The sequence below is a fragment of the Bubalus bubalis genome, chromosome 11, assembly GCF_019923935.1.
Source record: "Bubalus bubalis isolate 160015118507 breed Murrah chromosome 11, NDDB_SH_1, whole genome shotgun sequence".
NCBI lineage: Eukaryota > Metazoa > Chordata > Mammalia > Artiodactyla > Bovidae > Bubalus > Bubalus bubalis.
In genome coordinates, this window is record NC_059167.1 from 57,868,776 (window position 1) to 57,884,408 (window position 15,633).

General features: G+C 39.2%; 1 protein-coding gene across 5 annotated transcripts in view; it reads left to right on the forward strand.

Annotated features, from left to right (window-relative positions):
* ZNF609 (zinc finger protein 609) overlaps window positions 1-15,633 on the forward strand; it is a 201,668-nt gene that overhangs the window by 160,068 nt on the left and 25,967 nt on the right. The window lies entirely within an intron of this gene.

Consider the following 15,633-nt stretch of genomic DNA (forward strand, 5'->3'; position numbering starts at 1 on the left):
TTCTTAGACCCAGAGGTTTTCAGATAAAGACTTCAGATGGACAACCAAAGGCGTGATGGTCTCTCTTAGCCACCTCTCACTATGGGTATACAGTGTGGTTGCCTTACCAAGAGGAAAGGGAGGGTGTGAGATTTAAGGGTGTGGTGAAGCAGCCTCTGTTACACTTACACAGTTTCCATGGTGTGGGAACTTGTAGGTGGGAGGAGGAACTGTTAGATCTTTAGCTTTCCTCCTCAACCTCTTGGTCCCCATGGTCTGGGGGTGGAGTGGATTACACTGGGTGGATGTTCCACTTTGGCCTTACACCTCTAACGTATACTTGAATATAGTTTTCCTACTTAGAGTTTTAGCATCAGATCTACCTAACCTACTCCCCTAATTGGTACTTGCCTGATACTGGTTTCAGCTGGTCTCTATTATTTTACCTGAATTTCTGTGGAGAGAAAACACCATAGTCATGTGAAAAGGGTTCCCGGCTGATGGGTATTATCTTTGTACTTTCTTTGGCTCATTCTGCCCCAGAGGATCCCAGAAATAAGGGTTTAGGATATTTGTTTTCTGTCATGCCTAGAACACCTTTGCTGCCCATTAGAATGTGGGGGCAGGGACTTAAAAAGCCCTGATGCTCAGGTCTCACCGAGTTAAATGAAATCAGAACGACTGTAGGTGGGAGCCAGGTGTCAGTATTTTTTAAAGATCTCCAGGTGCATCCAATGTGCAGCAAGTTGGGAACCACCGCTCCATAGGTTCCAAACACTTCTGCAGAAGACTTTATCCCAAATTGCTCTATTGGATAACCTCACAGATTTCTACTTAGAATGTTAGTAAAGGGCTCCTGGAAAGTGTAGATTCTCTTTGAAAGTATTCAGGTATTCTCTTTAAAAGAATAATAACCACATTTCTGCCTTTGGGTTTCTGGTTTTAAAAGATCCATACATGATTTGATCCTTCCCTACAGTCAAATCTATGACTTGAAGATGAATTCCTAGGATAAGTGAGATAAAAACCTGGAAATGTTGCTGTTAAGCTGATTTTAGGTTCTGCCTGCATGAGGCTTGATAAGACATAGAATTTATAGATAGCAAAACATTCTTTCTAATAATTTTCACTGCTGTAGACAGATTTGGGACTAGAGTTTTCCTTGAAATATGACACTCTTTACCAAAGTTCCTGATGTTACTACATAGCAAACCCATAAAGTGGTTTTCAGATAATAACCAACTTACAGGGAAAAAAATCTTAGTTGGTAGATGAAACACAGATGGTCCTAATTTTCCCTGGCCTTTTCAGAATTTCTGAATGCTGCTCACTCTTGTGAATTTCTGATTATATTCACCCTTTCTCTGCATCTGTGATTTGAACTTTTGTCCTGGAAGAAACAGTGCTCAGAAATTTGCATAATCTCTTATCACTTGGCAAGATTAAATATTATTCAATAATGTACCAGAGATAAGCTATGGGAAGTGAGCGATTCCTCCATTCCCCTAGTTGAGGCTTCCATGGAGGTGGTAGTACCCACAGTTTCAAACCAGCCTTCCTCACCAGCATCCCCTTGTAACCCCTCCTAGCCCCTTTCCTGTACTACGCTGCTACTGGCCAGCTGCAGGTGTGCTTACAGGCTTCCAGAAGCTGTGGCTTACTGACTTTCTTATGATCTCTTTCTCTTATCTGTGTCGCTAGAGAGGACTAGAAGACCCGAAACTAGTGTTGACTGGGAGCTGAGATTTGCCACAGATGCATTTCCCTCCTAACATTAGTAGACAAACATGTCTGTCTTTCCCCTTTAGAAAGAACTTGGACTACACAGAGCCCATTAGTAGGCTCTTGATTATTTAGTGGTGGCTATATATACTGATTATTTACCATTGGCCCAGATAAGAGGCTTGGGAAGGGTAAGGAGGACTTTACCAGGAAAGCAAAGAGCACAGCTGAAAAGCATACTCAGCTTCTATAGGACAGGACTAAGTGAAGTGAAAGTTGCTCAGTCGTGTCTGACTCTTTGCAACCCCATGGACTATGCAGTCCATGGAATTCTCCAGGCCAGAATACTGGAGTGGGTAGCCTTTCCCTTCTCCAGCGGATCTTCCCGACCCAGGGATCGAACCAGGGGTCTCCTGCATTTCAGGTGGATTCTGTACCAACTGAGCTATCAGGGAAGCCCAGATAGGACTAAATTGAACAGCAATTTGGCACCAATGTAAAAAATGTCAGCGACAACCATTAGTGTTTATTATTAACCATTCCCATTAGGTTTAGCTCTTTTTCTAAGGTGACAAGCTTTTTAAAGAGACTAACAAAGAAACAGGTTTGTTTTGTTTTAAATAACAGGACTAGTGTTCACACACCCAGGAGTAAATCTTTTTACCAGAGCTTCTCTTGAGATGCGAATCTTGGGGATCAGTTGTAAATTGCATAAAATGTATAAAATCATTTGATACCAAAGGGCTGTTGCCAAGTGCTTACTAGTTTTTAAGTCCGAAGTGGACACTGAACAAAGATCTGACATGCCATCTGTAGTTGGTGAGACAAATTGACAAGCCCTTGATCCAATCTAATCTTTTTTTTTTTACAAGAAGTAATTCTTATGGTGATTTTCACAATATTCCCCAAAACATTTTAATGTTGATCTGAACTGTTTTCGTTTATTGAGGTATAGTTGATTCATGAAGTAGAGAGGTGTTTATACGCACCTTTGGACCAAGAGCTCCTCTACCAGGTCATGTTCTAGGAAAAGGAGGGATCTGGATCCTTAAAACAGTCTTTGTTTTAAGCTGTGTTATGCTGTGCTTTGTATTCAGAATGAGAGAAAATAAACTATACTTCCTCCTACATTTTCTACCCCACTATTAGCAACTACTTTTTCCCCCTGATGTTTTTTAAAATTACATTTTAAAAAATGATTTAAAAAGTGATGCTTTGATCCTTGGATATGACACCAAAAGCACAGGGCAAAAAAAGAAAAAATAGATAAATAGAATTTCGTGAAATTAAAACATTTTGCTCATCAAAAGACACTATCAAGATAATGAAAAAAGACAACTCACAAAATGGGAAAAATATTTGCAAATAATATACCTGATAATTAATATCCAGAGTATATAAAAACTCCTACATCTCAGCAAGAGCAACAACCAAAAGAATGGAACAACCCAATTCAGAGTAAAAGGACTTCCCTGGCGGTCCAGTGATTACCACTGTGCTCCCATTGCAGGGGTCATGGTTTCAGTCCCTGGTCAGGGAAGATCCTACGTGCTGTATGGCGTGGCCAAAAAGCAAACAAACAAGAAAAGCAACAATCAAAACTGAGCAAAGGACTTGAATAGATGTTTTGCCACCTGACCAATAAGCACTTGAAAAGATGCTCAGCATAATTAATAAGAGAAATACAAATCAAAGCCACAGTGATATACCACTTCATACCCCACTAGAATGACTGTACTTTTAAAATGGAAAATAAGTGTTGGAGAGGGTGTGGAGAAGTTGGAACCTTTGTGGACCGCAGGTGAGAACATACAATGTTGCAGCCTTTGTGGAAAACAGTTTGGTGGTCCCTCAAAAAGGTAAACATAGAATTAACAAATGATCTAGGAATTCTGTTCTTAGGTAGGTATGCACCCAAAAGAATTGAAAACAGATATTTAAACAAAACTTGTACACAGGAATATTCATAACAGCATTATTCACAATAGCCAAAAGATGAAAACAATCCAGTGTCCATCAGCAGATGAATACATAAACAAAATGTGGTATATACTTACAGTGGAATAGCAATAGAAAGGAATGAAATTCTGATACATGTTACAATGTGTGTAAGCCTTGAAGATATTTTGCCAAGTGAAATAAGCCAGACAGAAAAAAATAAATGTATAATTTCACTTAGATGAGGTATCTAGAATAGGCAAATTTATAGAAACCAAAAGGCGAGAATAGAGTTACTAGGAGCTAGGGGGCAGAGGGAATACAAGTTACAGCGTTTCTTTTTCAGTTGATGAAAAAGTTTTGACAATAATAGTGATGATGGTTCCTCTCACAAAGTAACAGCTTTTTATTGGCAATTTGGGAATCAAAGAAAAAGGAGAAATCCTAAATTGCAAAGAAGAAAGTCATAAATCATCCAGAGATAAAGCCACTATTATAATTATGTTATATTATTCATATACTTCTTTTAACAAATTGGTGCCCATCTCTCTATATTTGTAGTCTTTTTTGTTTATAGAGGAAAATACCATGAGCATTTCCCTGTAACATTAAATGGTCTGCTATAACATTTTAAATAGCTACATATTATTCCATGTTAAGGATGTATCATGACTGATTTAGGTAAGTAGTTGTTCATTTGTTGTTCAGTTGCTAAGACATGTCCAACTTTTTGTGACCCCCATGGATTGCAGCACGCCAGGCTTCCATGTCCTTCACTGTCTCCCCAAATTTGCTCAAACTCATGTCCATTGAGTCACTGATGCCATCCAACCATCTCATCCTCTGTCTTCCTCTTCTCCTCTTGCCCTCAATCTTTCCCAGTATCAGGGTCTTTTCTAAGGAGTCTGCTCTTGTGGCCAGACTATAGGAGCTTCAGCTTTAGCATCAGTCCTTCCAGTGAGTATTCGGGGTTGATTTCCTTTAGGATAGACTGGTTTGATCTCCTTGAAGTCCAAGAGATTCTCGGGAGTCTTCTCCAGCACTACAGTTCAAAAGCATCAATTCTTTGGGGCTCAGCCTTCTTTATGGTCCAACTCTCACATCCATACATGACTACTGGAAAAAACCATAGCTTTGACTATACGGACCTTTGTCAGCAAAGAGTTGTCTCTGCTTTTTAATATGCTGTCTAGGTTTGTCATAGCTTTACTTCCAGGGAGCAAGCATCTTTTAATTTCATGGCTGCAGTCACCATCTGCAGTGATTTTGGAGCCCAAGAAAATAAAATCTGTCACTGTTTCCACTTTTCCCCCATCTATTTGCCATGAAGTGATGGGACCAGATGCCATGATCTTCTTTGAATGTTGAGTTTTAAGCCAGCTTTTTCACTCTCCTTTTTCACTTTCATCAAGAGGCCCTTTAGTTCCTCTTCACTTTCTGCCATTAGAGTGGTATCATCTGCATATCTTGTTGTTCATATTTCTCCTAGCAGTCTTGATTCCAGCTTGTGATTCATCCAGCCTAGCATTTCGCATGATGTACTCTGCATATAAGTTAAATAAACAGGGTGACAGTATACAGCCATAACGTATTCCTTTCCCAATTTTGAACCAGTCCGTTGTTCCATGTCTGGTTTTAACTGTTTGCTTCTTGACCTACATACAGGTCTCTCAGGAGACAGCTAAGGTGGTCTGGTATTCCCATCTTTTTAAGAATTTTCCACAGTTTGTTGTGATCCACATAGTCAAAGGCTTTAGTGTAGTCAATGAAGCAGAAGTAGATTTTTTAATTCCCTTGCTTTTTCTGTAATCCAGTGGATGTTCACAGTTGGATCAAACCCATGTCTCCTGTGTCTCTTGCATTGGCAGACGGGTTCTTTACCACTAGCACTACCTGGGAATCCCAAGACATGAGAATTTGCAGCTCTTTAAGAACTGAGCTTCATTTCTCGTGTCATCAATAAAATACTCATAGACAAAGGGAACACAGTTCCCTTTGCAAAGGGTCCCTTTGCATGGCCCTCCCTATGCAAAGGTTCTGAATCAACAGATTCAACCAAGCATGAAACAAAAATCTTCAGGAAAAAAAAAATTCTGAAAAGCAAAACTTGAATTTGCCATGCACTGGGAACTGCTAGCATTTTATTTACAACTGTTTACATTGCTTTTACATTGTATTAAGTATTATAAGTACTCTAGTGATGATTTAATATATATGAAAGGATGTACATTGGTTATATGCAAATATTGTGCTATTTTATATTAGGGACTTGAGTATTCTCAGATTTTAGTACTGGGCAAGGGGTAGGAGGTATTCTAGAACCAATCCCCTGCAGATACTGAGGGATGACCGTATGTGTTTCATGATAACCTTGCAGCTTGGGACTTTTGAGTTTCTATCTCCTGTTCTTTTTTCTATTTCTATCCTCTTGGTGCCTTTTGCTTACTTTGACATTTTCTTTTTGCTTCTTGCCTCTTCTGCTCCATATATTTTTCTCTTTGCCACCAATATGCAGTTTTTATTGCTGCTTCTATTTATTTTCTGGTAGAGAGAGGTCAAACATAAAATCAATGAGCTGCTTCTCAGCCAAAAATAAACCTGTAAGTGTTGATGTCTTTCACTCCAGTCCACAATTTTATTCTCAAGTACAGTACATGGACTATTTAGTGTCTTACACCTGGAAATGTGAGCTGCTGAGAACCAAAAAAGTATATCCTCATCTTGCGAGACAGCATAGTTAAAAATACAGGCTCTAGTTTAGAGCCAGACTGATTTGTATTCAGATCCTGGCTTTGCATCTTGTTTAGCTATGTTACATTGGAACAAATTGCTCTAAGCTTCCATTTCTTCATCTGTACAATGGGAATGATAATACTTTGGGGGTTGTTGAGAGGATTAAATATAAGATAATACATGGAAGGCTCTTAAACACAGTAAGTGGAAACTATTATCTTGAAAGCCGTCAAGCCTTCACAAAAATAATGTACACGCCACCTCCCCCACCAAAAATTTAAAGAAAAAAAAAAAATCAGAGAAAGCAACAAAGCGTTTAACCCATTTTATGTGGGACTAAGCATCCTTTTGTATCATTTAGGATTTGGGAAGCCTTCTCAACAAAGTTAGGAGATTAAATTGGAGTCCAAATCTTAATTCAGTGGGCATATTCAGTATGTGATGATGGTTAAGGTCTAGGATACTACTGATGGTTCATCTCATAGATGGAAGGGGAAGATGGATGCTTATTGCCAAACTTACAACAGATTTTGTCTGACAGCAGGACATAAGTAAAAGGCAAGAATTTGAACTGACTGCAGTTTTGATTGGTTGGAGAAATTCAGATATTTGCTTTTAAATATGAACCCAATGTAATAAAAACATGTTGTTGGGTTTTTACAGTGTTTAACCCTAAGGTGATTTTGAAGAAGTAGAATTGTAACTTTAAGTGAAGCATCAGAAATTTAAGACCCCCTTTCCTTGTGTTTGTTGTTCAGAAAGAAAATCTAAATCTTTATACTACATTTTAATACCATAAACTTGTGCACACTTCATTGACTTTTCTTCGTGTTAAGAGAAAAAATATTTCTGATGTGTTAAATAAACCTTTGGAGATAAATTAGCAACATGACTTAATTTACCCGTTGCTGTCAGTCACCTTCAGTTCAGTTCAGTCGCTCAGTCGTGTCCAACTCTTTGTGACCCTATGAATCGCAGCATGCTAGGCCTCCCTGTCCATCACCAACTCCCGGAATTAACTCAAACTCACATCCATCGAGTCGGTGATGCCATCCAGACATCTCATCCTCTGTCGTCCCCTTCTCCTCCTGCCCCCAATCCCTCCCAGCATCAGAGTCTTTTCCAATGAGTCAACTCTTTGCATGAGGTGGCCAAAGTACTGGAGTTTCAGCTTTAGCATCATTCCTTCCAAAGAAATCCCAGGGCTGATCTCCTTCAGAATGGATTGGTTGGATCTCCTTGCAGTCCAAGGGACTCTCAAGAGTCTTCTCCAACACCACACTTCAAAAGCATCAATTCTTCGGCCCTCAGCTTTCTTCACGGTCCAACTCTCACATCCCTACATGACCACTGGAAAAACCATAGCCTTGACTAGACGAACCTTTGTTGGCAAAGTAATGTCTCTGCTTTTGAGTATGCTATCTAGGTTGGTCATAACTTTCCTTCCAAGGAGTAAGCGTCTTTTAATTTCATGGCTGCAGTCACCATCTGCAGTGATTTGGGAGCCCAAAAAAATAAAGTCTGGCACTGTTTCCCCATCTATTTCCCATGAAGTGATGGGACCAGATGCCATGATCTTCGTTTTCTGACTGTTGAGCTTTAAGCCAACTCTCTCACTCTCCTCTTTCACTTTCATCAAGAGGCTCTTCAGTTGCTCTTCACTTTCTTTCATAGGGTGGTGTCATCTGCATATCTGAGGTTATTGATATTTCTCCCGGCAATCTTGATGCCAGCTTGTGCTTCTTCCAGCCCAGCGTTTCTCATGATGTACTCTGCATATAAGTTAAATAAGCAGGGTGACAATATATAGCCTTGACGTACTCCTTTTCCTATTTGGAACCAGTCTGTTGTTCCATGTCCCGTTCTAACTGTTGCTTCCTGACCTGCATATAGGTTTCTCAAGAGGCAGGTCAGGTGGTCTGGTATTCCCATCTCTTTCAGAATTTTCCACAGTTTATTGTGATCCACACAGTCAAAGGCTTTGGCATAGTCAATAAAGCAGAAATAGATGGTCACCTTCAGACAACAGCAAAAAACAAAACAAATATCATAAACTGATTATTGTTGATAAGGATGTTGTCACTTAGGCTTTCCAACACTTCTTTCCTGAGCTCTAACCTGTGTGCGCATGCACTCATGCTGCTGGAAATTTGGTGAACCACACTGGGTTGGTAATCAGAAAGTAACTGGAATTTTTAAGTAAGTAGTTGAGGAGTTCCTATACCCCTTGTCATCCCATCAATCAAAGGTGAGATCTGGTGCCTATCCAAACCCTGCCTTGATGTATTGAACCAGTATTGGGGTTATTCATCCTGTTCAGCAGTTACTGAGTACCTACTAAGTATTTATATAGGGAAAAAATGTAGATATTACCTCTTCTAATATAGCATCATTGGGGTTTTGACAGGGGAGCACAGGTTATTTTTCATTTTTTACATGCAAATATAGCAGCTCAGTAGGGCTCCCCTGGTGGGTCAGATGGTAAAGAATCCACCCACAATGTGGGAGACCTGGGTTCAAGCCCTGGGTCAGGAAAATTCCCCTGGAGAAGGGAATGGCAACCCATTCCAGTATCCTTGCCTGGAGAATTCCATGGAGAGAGGAGCCTGGTGGGCTGTAGTCCACAGTCCACGGGGTCGCAAAGAATGGGCCACGACTGAGCGACTTCACACACACACACACACACACACACACACACACACTCTCTCTCTCTCTCTCTCTCTCTCTCTCTCTCTCTCTCACACCAATTTGACAGTTCAGAAACAAGCCCTAACTTATACACAAACTAAGGGAAATGGAAACGGGTTTTTAGTAATATAAGTATTGAGGAAACCCTCTGTGAGGAGAAAAAAAAAAATTGATTCACAGACCTATCTTACACTCTCTAAGTTTACATAAAGGTATACATATCTGTAATTGACACGTTGTATACTTTAAATGTCTGAAAATTTTACTTGTCAATTATATATTGAGTTTTTAAAATAATTCTAAAATAAAATAATTTCCAAAATAGAAAAAATAAGTTCTATGTGTACATCTATGTGTATATAAATACACATATATATTCAAGATTCTTAGATATGTGTTTTTTTTTAACTTTTATAAAGTCCTTCAGTTAAATTAATACATAAGTAAATATCCAAATTTATAGATGAAAAGGCTTAGCATAAATGGACGAAATCACAAAGATTGATGGATTTGTTATGTTAGAAATGTAAAACCTTCACTAAATCAACAACTTTGCCTAACGCTAGTCCTACTTACTTTCAAATGAGCCAGAATTAAAAGAAATTTATACCTTGACATATTTTTGCCATATAATGCCAAAAAGACAGCTTTGGTTCCAAAATTTGTGGAGTTTTTTTTTTTTTTTCATATTTGATTTGTATATGGGAGCTCATATTCAGGAAATTTTATAACTGAAGTACCGTCAAATAAATAATGTGTAAATAAGCCCACCAAACAACATGTGTTAAAAGTTCTATGAATGATATAGCTACTAATAATGATATTATTGATATTCTACTAATAAAAAACTAATATCATGGCATCTGTTCCCATCACTTCATGGCAGATAGATGGGGAAACAATGGAAACAGTGAGAGACTTTATTTCCTTGGGCTCCAAAATCACTATGGATGGTGACTGCAGCCATGAAATTAAGACACTTGCTCCTTGGAAGAAAAGCCATGACAAACCTAGACAGTGTATTAAAAAGCAGAGATACTACTTTATCGACAAAAGTCCGTATAGTCAAAGCTTTGGTTTATCCAGCAGTCATGTATGGATCGGAGAAGGCAATGGCATCCCACTCCAGTACTCTTGCCTGGAAAATCCCATGGATGGAGGAGCCCGGTAGGCTACAGTCCATGGGGTCGCTGAGGGTCGGACACGACTGAGCGACTTCACTTTCACTTTTCACTTTTATGCATTGGAGAAGGAAATGGCAACCCACTCCAGTGTTCTTGCCTGGAGAATCCCAGGGACGGGGGAGCCTGGTGGGCTACTGTCTATAGGGTCACACAGAGTCGGACACGACTGAAGTGACTTGGCAGCAGCGTATGGATGGGAGAGTTGGACCATAAAGAAAGCTGAGCACCAAAGAATTGATGCTTTCGAACTGTGGTGCTGGAGAAGACTCCTCAGAGTCCCTTGGACAGCAAGGAGATCAAACCAGTCAATCCTAAAGGAAATCAGTCCTGAATATTCATTGGAAGGACTGATGCTGAAGCTGAACCTCCAATATTTTGGCCACCTGATGTGAAGAACGGACTCATTGGAAAAGACTCTGATGCTGGGAAAGATTGAAGGCAGGAGAAGGGGATGACAGAGGATGAGATGATTGGATGGTATCACCAACTCGATGGACATGAGTTTGAGTAAACTCCAGGAGTTGGTAATGGACAGGGAGGCCTGGCATGCTGCAGTCCATGGGGTTGCAAAAAGTCAGACATGACTGACTGACTGGACTGAACTGAATGATGTAGCAGATGCCATATAATCAAGAACTGAAAGAGAACACATTTGGCTAGGTTACAGAGCTCAGTTCATTTTCAGCTTCTTTTGAAAGGGTTACTCTGGGTGAGGTAGCTGAGCAGACGGCAGCAGCTCTTCTTCAGCCTAGTTATTTTTAACTAGGAGACCAGGTAACTGCAGTAGGTACCTGTTGTTATAATGGATTAGTTAGGAGCAGTGAGCCATTGCTTAGCTTCTTTTCAGTTAAGGGAGGGAGTGCCCAGCCAGTTTAATCACTAGCATTGGAGGGGAAAGAATGTAACGGGAGCTTTTAAGAGGACTACATGAGAAGGACATATGACCTAAAGGTTTATAAGCTGCTTTGGTAGTGGTAACTGAGAGTGAAGGCCTGGTTAAAAGTTTTGTCACCTGTGTTCTCCAGACATCAACACTATAGTTTTCTACAGATGCTCCCATCTCAGGGAGGAAATGGAAACTGGTTTCTATTCACAAATTATGTGTTAGCTGTCTCACCTTACTCTCTGATTAACCACTGCCATCACCACAACCCCACCATCCTCAGCTCTCTGCGTGCTAGAATTTCGGTTATTCAAATTAAAAAAAAAAAATTATAACATGCAATCTTAGAGCTCAGTCATTCTCCATCATTATACCCCATATTACATGAGACACTGAAAGTCTATACAGAATACACACCATTCCTGTTCCTAGACAGGGCTTCTATCTGGGTATATCAGATGCCTGGGGTCTTGAGGAGCTACTACATGTACATGCAACAATAACTTCAAGCCAATTTTTAAAAAAATTATTACTAATCTTTAAGGAACCGCTTTTATCCTTAGGCAGGTTAGAATATTCTCTACCTACTCTTGTTATTTCTCTGATCTCTTACATGCTAGAGGCTGGTGATAATGTCCTCCGTTTTATATTAAGAGTTCTGTCCCATCATTCTAAATTATATGCTTCCCGGAATCAGAGACTGAAAATTATACAACCCCACTTCTCTACCCCAAACACATACAAATAGTACAATGTTTTGAATAAATAGTTTTTTGTAGGATTAGAAACCATTATGGGGTTTGAGTTGTCTGTGACTTAAATTTCTTAGCAGTGTCCAGGACGTCCCACTATCCCGGACACTGTATGCAAGCCAAAAGGCAATAAAATTGGTAGAGGAGCCATCAAGTTGTTAATGAGTCATAAATTACCTCTTACTCATTATAATGTAAAAGGAAACTTGAGTTACAAAAGACAATCTGGTTGTTCTAGCACCATCTAGAGGAAGGCATAGAAATGGTTAACAGATTTTACAACAGCACCATATCAGTTCATTTAATATCAGTTCATATCAGTCCAAATACACATCCTTCCTATCTCTCCTTTTGCACTAAATATGTCATGATATAATAAGGTATAATTCATTTGGCCATTCAGCCAAACTTTACTCTCTTTTTATCAGCTCCTGGCTCATAGCATGTTATCTTTTTGTGTGTTTATCTGTTCCAGCTGGGTTGTAAGATAGGATAGGGCTTAAAAAAAAAAAAAAAAAATTTATGTGGGATCTGTCAGTTGTGGTATGCAGGCTCTTAATTATGGCATATGGGACCTAGTTCCTTGACCAGGGATTGAACCTGCACCCCTTGCATGGGAGCACGGAGTCTCAGCCACTGGACCACCAGGGAAGTCCCTATAACTTATTTTAATGTATTAGTACACTAATCAGTAATTAACAAGAATTTTTTTAGCATGAAATATTAGACTTTTTCAGATCTTCTTCCTGCTGTTCGACACGTAGCCTCAGCTCATTATCATATGGTTTCACTCTTCCTTACGTGTGCCAAGCTCATCCCAGATCCTCTTAAAAGTTAGAAAATCCTACCTATTCTTCTCTGATCTTTCTATACCACAGTATGTGTGCTGCTGCTGCTGCTGCTAAGTCGCTTCAGTCGTGTCCAACTCTGTGCGACCCCATAGACGGCAGCCCACCAGGCTCCCCCGTCCCTGGGATTCTCCAGGCAAGAACACTGGAGTGGGTTGCCATTTCCTTCTCCAATGCATGAAAGTGAAAAGTGAAAGTGAGGTCGCTGTCATGTCTGACTCAGCAACCCCATGGACTGCAGCCCACCAGGTTCCTCTGTCCATGGGAGTTTCCAGGCAAGAGTACTGGAGTGGGGTGCCTTCGCCTTCTCCAACAGTATGTGTAGCATATTTTTTTAAAATAATGATTTGATATATATTCATTTTCCCTCCCCCCAAACAGAGTAAAATTTTCAGTTAAGGTTTGAATCTCCACTAGCACTTGGCATAATGATGAAGTATAATAAGTAATGTATATTTGCTGGCTCATTGCATGAAAGCAATGTTTGAGGCATATTCATCTGAGAGCAGTTTACTAGCTGGATTGACAGAATTAAAGATTGGAGTTAGGAGCATAATTCAGTCTGTTAGAATAATCTAGAGGTAAGTTAATGAGGACTTGGATTCTGATGGTTGTGGTTGGGGATGGGGAAGAAGATATTATTCAGAGAGAGTTCAAAGGCAGAATAGACAGGCCATGGTGACTGGCTTGTATCCAAATGCCACAGAAAGCCAGCTCTGCTTCCTCTTTTTACTGCCTTTTCATTTTGCCCCAGATTTCCTGCTTTCTTTAGAGATCATCAGTTGCCTCTCCTTAGGGTCCTGAATTCTCATAACTTAGGAGAATTCCAATGGGGCAAGTGGATCCCCACAAGGCAAAACTGACAATAGTCATAGAACTGGCTGGTGCCCAAGTTTCTGTTGCCCAGCATGAAGATGGCTGCAGCTTAGTTAACAGCTCCATGAAAAGGCAGAAGTAAAAGAATGCTTGGGTTGTATGCCTTAAGTCAGCAGTTCTTAAACTTTTTAGACTTAGGACTCCTTTTCATCCTTAATAATTATTAAGGAACTCTAAGAGCTTTTGTTTAATATGTATTGATATTATCATTATTGACATTTGCCATGGTAGAAATTAAAACAGAATCTGTTATTTATTAATCTATTTAAAAATAACAATAATAAACCTGTTACATGTTAACATATTTATGAAAAATAATTACAGTTTCTAAAACAAAAATTTAGTAAAAAGAGTAGTAGTATTTTACATTTTTACAAATCTTTTTAATGTCTGGCTTAATAGGAGACACTCTGGATTGTGATATGTACTTCTGTATCCAGTCTGTCAAAATATCATGTCATGCCTCCTCTGGAGAACTCTTATGTACACTCAGGATAGAATGAAAATAAAAATCCAAATTTGTCTTAGTATTATTATGAAAATAGTTTTGAGTGTGCAAACACCTTGAAACTGTCTTTGGGACTGTCAGACATCCCTGAACCATACTTTGAGAATCCATACCTTAGGCAATGCTTTTTAGTTTCTCTAAGAGAGTCTTAAAGATGTATGTTTCGTTTTATAGACATGTGTAAGCATTCTTGGCATCTATATTGAGACCCTTATTACCTATTAGTAGAAATAACGTACTTAAAAGTGGAATAAAAACAAGTCTTCAATTAAAAAAATTTTTGTTTATTGGACATTGATCATACACCCCATACTGCATTCAAAGCTCATGACAAATTAATTGTAGAGAGTTACCAAAAATGATTTTGTCTGACTAACTGATTCCTTTGGCTAATATCAATAGAATTTTTCCCCATGGACTTTGCATTGCAAATATAACAGATAGAATCATGGAATTAATGCATGTGGAATGTATATGGCCATGCCGTCAGGTAAGAGCACCATAGGGCCTGATAATAGAGTTACATTAGTATTAACTCCTTGATTTTCTCATCTAAAGTAGATTATAAGAAGAAAGTTGGATGTGATAGAGAGCTTGGAAATATGGAAATGACTACTACTGCAAAAGGTAGACATGTTGGGCTTCCCTGGTGGTCCAGTGGGTGGAAGTCCACCTGCCAATGCTAATCCAGTAAAAGCAAAACACAAAACTCAACTGAGAAGTCTGATCTCAATGAATAGAGTCATGAACCCTTAATATTTCAGTAACCTTTAAAGGGACATTCCTTTACCACACCACAAGATAATCATATCTAGAATAATGTCCCTGAGTCATGAAGAAAAATATTAAAATATACTTCATGTATTGAATCCTCAATTTATGAATGGCTTTTCTTCCAAAGTTAATTTAACTTTCAAAAACATTTATTTATAGGAGCAGCTAAGTAATTATTATTTTGGGTCCCAATCTTATCTATTCAACAAAGAACCTTTGAATGCTTAATGTCAATAGGAATGTTTCAGTTAGCTCTCATTTATAGCTTTGTTTCAGTGAAGGAATACACTAAGGCCAAAGCCTGGGCATATATACTGTTTCCCTCTGGCCTCCATTATTTGTCGTATAAGATGCTAAACTTTTGCTATCAGGGTCTACAATTACAGTCCAAGTGCCAAATTCAGTCCACTGCCAATTTTTGTAATTTCACTGAAGCACAGCCATAACCCGTTCATTTGTGTATTGTTTGTGACTATGCTACAAGAAATGAGAAGTTACCATAGAGACTGTGTGGCCTGCAAAGGCTAAAATAATTTGCTGTGGGTACCTGACATTAAAGGTTTATAAACCGCTCGTCTACACATTCTGGCTTGCACTGATCTCTGACCTCATTTCTTCCCACTCTTCTTACTCCACTTGAGTCTCATTCCACTTTGCTCTTCCTGAAAACACGCCAAGCACATTCTCACTACAGTGCCTTGGTACCTGCTTTCTCCTCTGCTTCAAATGTTCCTCTATCTAATTTCCT